The sequence below is a fragment of the Sinocyclocheilus anshuiensis genome, unplaced genomic scaffold (assembly GCF_001515605.1).
Source record: "Sinocyclocheilus anshuiensis isolate Anshui unplaced genomic scaffold, SAMN03320099.WGS_v1.1 scaffold497, whole genome shotgun sequence".
In the NCBI taxonomy this organism is placed as follows: domain Eukaryota; kingdom Metazoa; phylum Chordata; class Actinopteri; order Cypriniformes; family Cyprinidae; genus Sinocyclocheilus; species Sinocyclocheilus anshuiensis.
In genome coordinates, this window is record NW_015540853.1 from 211,762 (window position 1) to 221,420 (window position 9,659).

General features: G+C 37.8%; 1 protein-coding gene across 1 annotated transcript in view; it reads right to left on the reverse strand.

Annotated features, from left to right (window-relative positions):
* Window positions 1-5,661, reverse strand: part of LOC107687773 (uncharacterized) — a 7,191-nt gene extending 1,530 nt beyond the window's left edge. The window contains exon 1 of the mRNA XM_016485230.1: window positions 5,592-5,661. The gene's annotated coding sequence lies outside the window, so the exon portion shown is untranslated. The remainder of the gene's footprint in view (window positions 1-5,591) is intronic.
* Window positions 5,662-9,659: the final 3,998 nt, after the last annotated feature.

A 9,659-nucleotide genomic window follows, 5' to 3' on the forward strand; every position in this document is an offset into this window, starting at 1 on the left:
TATGTATCAGTGGTGGGTCGTCAGGGCCAGCAAAGCCTTCTCTGCTGGCCTAAACTCTATCAGAATCCCTGATTTGGTTTAATATATTTTTCCATGAATGTGTATTAAATTATTTCCAATAGTCTATTCTCTTCAGTTCATAGCTTTTCTCTTGGTTGCACTGCTTCCAGCAGTGTATGTTTATATTAGAGCTTTTATCCAATCATATTTCAGCAATCGTGTTGCCAGGGTCAAAGAAATCTGCCTTAAGGCCTTCAGAATCCACAGTGCAGGCGTCTGTTAGCTTAAATCAATGCCAATGAAACCGTTGCTTTAACCAATCAGATTTCTAGTTGGCAGCACCAGGGCCATCTAGCTGGCTAACGATAATGATAAATTCTCGTCCTTTGATTGGATGGTCAGCATACTAGCTGAAGAGATGGATTAATTCATGTAGGACGCCACTGAAGGCCTAGGTGTAAAATGCATGGCCCGCCACTGATATATATATATATATATATATATCCTTTTTGAGTGATTTGATATGAGTAAGTATAGTAAATATATTAATCAGTGATCATTGTATTAAATGATTTGATTGATTTTCTTTCAAATGTATGCACCCATAGAAATGACTGCTTGAGTGTTGAAATGTTCTTCCTTTCCAGGTATTCTCTCTTGTCTGTATTTGATGTCTGAAAAGCGACTGTGGTCATGCCTAAGGATGGACGAGGCTTCATCAAAAGTTAATAGTAGACATGCTATTATGTTCAGATTTTAAAGTTTTCATCTATTTCTAACTTGCAAGGAAGGTAGCTACATGCTTTCACAAGTGTTTGCTCATTTTGCACGGCTTCCAGAGGTGAAATATAGACTAGTTTTGTGACAATTTCTTAGTTAAGAAAATCTAAGTTGAATAAAGATGAATATTGTCTGTGCTTCTCACCAGGACTACAACATGTTATCGGTATGTTTTGGGAATCGTGTTTGCAGAGCGGCCAACAAACTCCTTGTGAGACTTGAAGCTGGCTTCTGCTGGTGAAACTGCAAACTATTTCCCATTTTTCTATTTTTCTTTTTCTTCAATTAATTGGATGTCCAATTCCTGGTCTTCATTCACCATATCTGGTCCTGGGTCTTAACCGTAAATTCCCCTCCATTACCAAAGCAGCTTTATATTTGAGAGAGAAAAAATGAAAGCTAACTCATGATACCATCCCAAGCTTTTATTTCAATGTGTTTAATAATCTAGCAGAAAAGACACTTTGTCAGATTGCACGCCTTGAACTTGAAGATTTAAAGAAAACTGTCACATTTCATCTTTAATTTAATGGTGCATTAGAGCTGCTTTATTGCAGCGGTTCAGTACTATAAGCATAAGCCATTTTCCTAAAATAATGCAGGGAACCACTCGTTATACATTATACGAGTACGTGCGCTCTATTTTGGTGTTGAAATTTGCTTCACGTGCACTGTTTTGTATGGGTACGAGTAAAATTCCAGATGTATTCTGGATTCCAGATGTATGGGTACGAGTAAAAACTGAAGTATACTTCGGCCTTTAAAGCAAGCAAAACATGCACAACCCACGTACACATTGGTGCAGAATGAGAAAGACGCCTCTTGCTCAATAATAGTGTTTAGAAGTCTGATTCGTTTCCACAAAAAGGTTCTTTCAGATAGATCGTTTTAATGAACCAGTTAAAAAAAAAACGATTCAGAGGTTATTTTACGGTGGAACTGGCTTATGTTGTCCACAATTTTGAGCGCTGCTGCTGCACGACGGAATAGATTATGGCGTGATCGAGGGTCTTGTTCTTATTTACATAGTAAATAAAATTTTATTTTTTAACCTTTCTATCAGCCGATGATAATTATGAAAGAAAACGCCAAGAGCACAGATCAGTGGCTGAGAGTGCAACTGATTATATAAACCATCGATTCCAAAACCGGGAATCGGAATCGGACTCGATTCCAAAAATTTCGTAGTTGAACAGCCCTAGATGTCTGTGAGAAAGGGATATTCGCTCGAAGAGCTCGCGCATCTGTGCCGCCACGCGCTCAATCCACTCTGCGTACTTTGCTTATCAGCTCGCGCACATCAGCTATACAGGCGTGAATATTCAATGTTTATCATTAGCTTACATATCCTACATGTACTTATCATGTACATAGACATCCATAAGATCTCTACTAAACTCTCTGTTGTCAGTGATTCTTTATCTGGACACAGCACTGTTTAAAAGTTGTGTGGCATTGGAGGACTTTTAACGAGTACGAGTACATTGGATTACAACATTCTTTTACCTTTATCGCTGATCTCTGACTCATCTCAGAGATCTCCAGAACATCGGAGGCTGCTCAATTTACCCGGCCCGGGCGGAAGTGCTCGCAGACGGCATCAGGACTGTAAACAAAGACGAGGAAAGCACGGAGGCCTAAGAGCTAAGCTAACACCGCATCGGCTCTCTTTACCCAGCAGTTTTCTCGCTAATGTACGGTCATTGGTCAACAAAATGGACGATCTTCGTCTGTGCATCGCAAACAACAGGAGAATTATGGATTCTAATATCATGGTTTTTACAGAAACATGCCTGAATAACGGCACTATTGAGTAGAGATCGACCGATATATCGATTTACCGATATTTTTCCCGATGCATTTTACCATAATCGGATATCGGTATTGTAATATTGGATTCACCGATAAACGCCGATAAATCTTGTGGGCGTTTTGAGAATTGCGCGCAGGATCGCCATTGCAGCACGTCTGAGGGGAGACGAGACAACAACAACGGCGTGCAGGTACTTGATATAGTTGCTATATTAGTAAACTTTATTTAACATAACAGCCATTTATGCACAAATTAGATGCATTATATAAATGCCTGATATGTAGTTTATGCAGCTTGGCTCTAAGAAATAGAGACCAACTCATGGAGTCACGTAAGATAATCCATCAAGTCCTGTCCCAATAAAGACGTAACTTTGCCTGAATTAAATAATACATCTAAATAAATACAACTCTATGGAAATTAATTATCTATTACCTCCGCGAGCGATCGCAGTTTGAGTATATCTCTGTGTAACTGCATAGATAAACCGCGCTGTCAGCAGGCATTTCATAATCTAGAACGACAAAAACATTATTGATAATTCTGATATAACATTCCAGTTGAGAAATTCAATAAAATATGTTGTTTTGTTTGTTATATTCCAGAGAATATTATTCAGTGAATTAACATTATCCAGTGAATTATTCTTGACTCTGTAGCTATTAAACAGCTTATAAAACTACTAAAACTGTAGTTTAAAATGAAGTTGATATGACTCCTGTCCTTTATTTATTTTCTCCATTTGAAAACGTTAGACATTCTACATTTATTTTGTTTATTGTCAATATTAGTGTTGTTGCTGTTGATGCTTTTTATAAATAAAATGTTTTTTATTGTTGTAATATCATATCGGTTATCGGGCACATAAACATGCAAATAATTGGTATCGGTATCGGTTATAAAATATCAATATCGGTCGATCACTGCTATCGAGTTAGCTGACCGCTACGTTCTCTGGGCAGAAGATTCCGGTAAGACCAGAGGAGGAGGGCTGTGCATTTATATAACTAAAGCTTGGTGCACAAACTCTGTCATCACTGGAAGACACTGCTCACCTAACCTGGAATTTATCATAGTTAAATGCAGACCCTTTTATATGCCCAGAGAACTTACATCAATAATAGTTACTGCAGTATACATTCTACCGGAATCAGAACCAAGCTGACTGAGCAATAAAGCTATAGTGAGCCCTTTTATGGTGAAGAATAATAATAGAAAAAAACATCTGTCATATTCACTCATTATTAGGGATGCATCGGGCCCGATACTGCGCTCCTGTACTCGTACTCGTAAAAGTGCCCCGATACCAAAAGCCGATACTACACAACGTGTGAACAGAGCTGTGTCCAGAAAAAGAAACACTGACAACAGAACAACAGCATTCAATATTCACGCCTGTATAGTGAGCTTGTCGAGTGAATAATATCTCACAGACATCACTGGAAAGTTTGTAGTTCAGTCGGATATGTCAAAAGCAAGCAAGCAAAACAGTGCACAAGTTACTAAAGTTATTTGACGGTAAGGAGAGAGAGAGCGAGAGAGAGTCCGAGAGCGCGCACTTCTGTTGTATGATCTTGATTGCTGTTCACTCCATTATCGCATGCATTTGGATTAGTGCGCATGCATTTGGATTAAAACTAAATCGTAAATATAAAACAAACAACAATTATAGGGGCATTCACTACAAACAGCATTTATTTTAAACGTCAAGCATACACAACTTTATTTAAAGCAATAGTGAAACTAGCAGACTGGGTGAAATGTGCTAGGCTGTAAGTGTCTCTCTCATTCTGCACCAATACAAACGTGTGCGCGCTGCGTATGTTTAGCTTGCTTTAGAATTATGGTTTTTATTCGTACGCAAGGGTCCGTGTACACTGCGTGTGACGCAAATTACATCACCAAAATAGTACGCGCGTACTCCCTGCATTATTTTAATTCATACATAAAATTTTATTCAACATAAAATGTTTTGTGATTACAGTATTGAGCTGCTGCAATGGAGCAGCTCTAATGCACCATTAAAATGAACAGTGAAAGTAACAAAAGCTTATACAATACATTTTAACAGGTATAATTAAGTGTGGAAACATAAAATTTTATTCAACATAAAATGTTTTGTGATTACAGTATTGAGCTGCTGCAATGGAGCAGCTCTAATGCACCATTAAAATGAACAGTGAAAGTAACAAAAGCTTATACAATACATTTTAAGAGGTATAATTAAGTGTGGAAATAACTGATGGTAATATCTGTTTGCTAAATGAAGCCTACTAAAATGAGTCTTCTTCTTATTATTATTATTATTACTATTATTATTATTTTGTCTCTGTATGCAGTATTTGTAAAAAATGACAAATGTTGTGAAAATACAGGTATCGGTATCGATGAGTACCAAAATGAAAGTATCGTATCGGACTCATTCTGAAAAAAGTGGTATCGGTGCATTCCTACTCATTATTACGTAATTTATAAAATTTCAATTACAATTAAGTAGACATTAATTGTGCTCAGTTGTGTTTTAGTCACTAAAACAGTCCAGTACTTTTTAGTCAAACACATTTCTATATTGAATAATGAATATTTCTGTGCCACCCCCGACTGCTTGCTGGCCCCTCCCTGGCCACCCCTGTGAAAACATCCTGGCTCTGCCACTGCATTTTGCACTCGCATCCTAATATGGACTGTTTGCCTGCAGTGCAGCATCATCAAAATAGCACAACCTGCTTAATTTATTCCTTTAGTATCTAAATAAGCCATGTCACACATTTTCACGTTAAACGTTTTAGAATGTCTATTAACATAGCCTAATTAACCTGTGCGATTATGCACCTAAAACAACAACAAATATTCTGAATAGCGAAAAATAACCTTTTAGCTATGTTCTGGGAATGGTCTGACAAAATTAACATTCCCGGTAGGAACCAAAAATGTATTGCTATGTTTTGATTAAAGCATGTGCTAAGTGAATAAATGTAAACGTAAAAAAAAGTCAAACCTTAGGGAGCTGACTTCCAAACAGCAAGCTGAAGTTTTCTGTATCGCAGTTGTGTCTTGTTTCCTTGAATGTCTTTGCTATATTCTTTTGTCACTGCATTGCCCATTTATAAAGAACGGTACATTATTATGCAAGACACAAGTAAACCAATCAGAATGGATCGGAAGGTTACGGTGACGTCAGATTGCAGCTCTTTTTTCCAGTAAATCACACGATCTTAAATAAACCTGCAGTCCTGCATAGTCATGGCTCAGATAAACGGGGTTGGGAGGGCGCCTTCAAGCACATTACACACAGGGGAGATCCACTGAGCTAAGGGTAATGGAATACCCATACACTCTCAGTCTTCAATATTTATAAATCTATTTATTAAATACTAGGAAATAATTATAGGAAATCCAAATATATAGTGTAGAATTATAACTGAATATAAAAATGGAAACACTGAACAGTTATATCCTACACTGTTTTTAAAATAAGAAAAGTCTTTTTACAGAGAAAATGCAGGTTAATTTCACATTTTTTTTTAGAAGTGTGAATTTCCATAAAATACATACATTCGCACCAAATTTAAATAATTGTAAATTATTTAGCTGATTGTGTGAGTTACTGAAAACTCACACAAGTTTTCTCTTGAGCTGAACTCAAAGATCTAAGACTTTTTCTATGTACACAAAAGGCCTATTTCTCTCAAATATTGTTCACAAATCTGTCTAAATCTGTGTTAGTGAGCACTTCTCCTTTGCCGAGATAATCCATCCACCTCACAGGTGTGGCATATCAAGATGCTGATTAGACAGCATGATTATTGCACAGGTGTGCCTTAGGCTGGCCACAATAAAAGGCCACTCTAAAATGTGTAGTTTTACTGTTCTCTGATGTGGCTCTACCGTTAACCAATCTTCTTCGTGCCTTGCAAAAATGCTTATGGTCTGATGGCTGTCAACATGCGTTTGAAGCTGTAAAAAGTTTGTTGTGTAGTGCCCCAGTGTTATCTGCACCGGATTACTCACGTGTGTTTAAACTCGACGTTCATGCTAGTGCTACTGGAGCCGGAGCAGTTCTTTTGCAAGATGATATTCACGGAGTTGAGCATCCTGTAGCGTACTTCTCAAAAAAGTTCTTAAAACATCAGTTACACTATAGTGTTATCGAAAAAGAAACCCTTGCTTTATTACTGGCGTTACAACATTTTGAAGTATACGTGGGTTCAAGTTCTATTCCTGTGCTTGTCTTTACTGATCACAATCCACTAGTATTGCTGTCTCGTATGCGCAATGCAAATCAACAAATTATGCGCTGGTCCTTGTTTATTCAAGATTTTAATCTTGAGATTTGCTATAAAAAGGGCAAGGACAATGTATTGGCAGATGCCTTATCTCGTTCCTTTAGTTTTGTTTAAAATCAATTTATATAGATTTTTCTTAGTGTGTGGGGGTGTTACGACTTCGGCATCTGTGTTTTCTGTGTGGAGTGTTTTTTTGTGTATGTCTGTGCAGGGATTGGTTGCTGCAGAGAAACACGATTGGCTGAACCTGCGGTTGCTTCGTCTTAAAAGGGCGGCGCTATTGGCGTGAGGAGCTCCGGATTCCTTCTCCCGTCGACAGATTCCAAACCACTCGTTTTCGTAAATGGTTCATATTTCTGTTGTGAAGTAATTTAATTAAGTCACTGCCTGTGCTTTAGGAGCGTAGGGGTGTCCTGCCATTTAGTTGGCCTTGTTTGCGATTTGTTTATCTTAGGGAGTTAGGGAAGTTTATTGTATTTTTGTTTCTTTTGCTAGGACATTTATTTGTTTTATTTGCAGGACACCCTGAAGCTATGGCTCCTTTGTTTCATTTATTTTATTCAATTTCAGTAAATTAACTTGTGGATCTTACTTTTATGTCTGTGGTGATCTGTCGGCTGGGGTTGGTTTCCCGTTTACCTTCAAACTAGGGCTGCACGATAAATCGCATTCGATATTTAATGCGCATCTTGTCAGAAAGCCGGTTCTGTAATCAGCGGTAAATCTCCATCACCTGCGGGCTTTCACATTGAGCAGCATTAACTACACAAAGCCGTTGTTCACTGACGAGCTGCGCAAAAAATCGCGCGAATATGAACATGGTTTTGCGCAGCTCGTCAGTGAACAACGGCTCTGTGTAGTTAATGCTGCTCAATGTGAAAGCCCACAGGTGATGGAGATTTACCGCAGAACCGGCTTTCTGAAAAGATGCGCATTAAATATCGCATGCGATTTATCGTGCAGCCCTACTTCAAACTTACGTCAAGCCCTTTTTCTTATTAGAATGGGGCGTAACAATGGTCTAAAGATGATCTGACTCAAATTTGATGAAAATCGGACCAACGGTCTAGGGGGTGTTTGAAAAAGTAGGTTTTAAACAAAATCAAATGGCAGACATGAAATTTGGCCAAATCTGGCAAAATTGATATCAACATTCTCAGCATGACACAAGGTGTCTATTAAGACCAGTCTCATTACAATAGGCCAAATTTATATAAAGCCATTAGCCTTTTTCTTCATTATAACTTTTGACCACAAGGTGGTCTTTTGAGTACCTTCAGGGCATGATGCCGGAGGCACATACTGAGTTTCGTAACACTACACCAATGCATTTGTAAAATATAACATTTTATATCATAATACTGTATTAGTTAATGGCATTTTCATGTTTTGTTCAATTATAGCGCCACCAAGAGGCAAAATCCCACCAATTTTTACGTGTCCTCAGAGTGTGTCCATACCTATGTGTGTCAAATTTGGTGAAAACATTTTTGGAGTTATAGACATTTATAAGTATGAGCACATAAAAATTACCCATGGCCGACTTTGCATTTTTATTTATTTTTTTGCCTCACAAGACCCCGATATACTTCAAGCAAAATCGAAGAATGAACTGAACATCGTTTCAAACATAATCTGGCCAAAATTAAGTTCGCTTTGTGTTCGTTTTTGGAGTTCGAAACGGCATGGCAAAGCGAACTCTACAGAAAAGTTAGTTTCACCTGGTTATCACCTTCGTACTACCATTGTTCCTTGACAATAACGTAATAGGAGGTGTGTTCTGAGGCTCGGAGCTCTTATCTAGTTCAATTCTCCTGTTGAGTCCGTCAAGGTAAGATCTCCGCAGGTGAAAGCATGAACGCACGTTGTTCTTCTGATGAAATGAAGCACTGACACTGTTTTTCATGTTTAATACTGCAAAGTTGCTTGCTTTTAAGCATTCTCTTGAATAAAGTGGCATATAAATACGTGTGACTTTACTGGAGTGCTAATTTGCAGAGCTTGTGCTAACATACCCATGTTGCAGAGGTTGGTTTGCACTCCTAAAATATTTTATTAGAATTAAAGCAGGAGATAAAATAGACAAAAGTTTCGGCTATCTGCCTTTGTCACTGTGACAATTCTTTGTCTCTCAAAGGTTATATAACAAACAACATACATCAGGTGATTCTAGTTAATCAATCAGTCCACAGTCTCCCTTTAACATCAAGTATTAAGTAGTGGCAACAATAGTATATCAGGCAAATAAAATGCCATTCATAAATATATCTATCTACTAACCTATATATTCATACCTATCTTTATAAACATCTTTCTTTGTAGTAAAGCTGATCGGGAAAAAATTGCTTAAGACAGGACAAACAAACTAAAAAAGTACAAGTACCAAGTACCGACAAACCATGGCTGCCATCTGCGGCGCCATCTTGCATCAACTCAAAAAAACATTTTGAGTTGAAACAACATCAAAAAATCAATTAAAGACTTAATCAAAAAGACGATAAACACTATTAACAGCAATTATTATATGATGCAATCAAACTTATAGCAAAATGTGGTAGTTCTGTATGTTGTTTCAGGCTTGGCATCATCTGAGGTCCTATGAGGGGTTGGCATCATCTCTTCTCAGGTGTTCTGGATCCAGACTGAAGCTTGTGTAAATCCTGGTTTCCACGGGATGTCAATCCCAGCAGAAACAGAGAAACAACTAGAGACATAATTAGCGTAGCTGCTGTTCCAACCAAGCAAAATTGATTTGTTTAACCCAAACTAAAGAATAATAA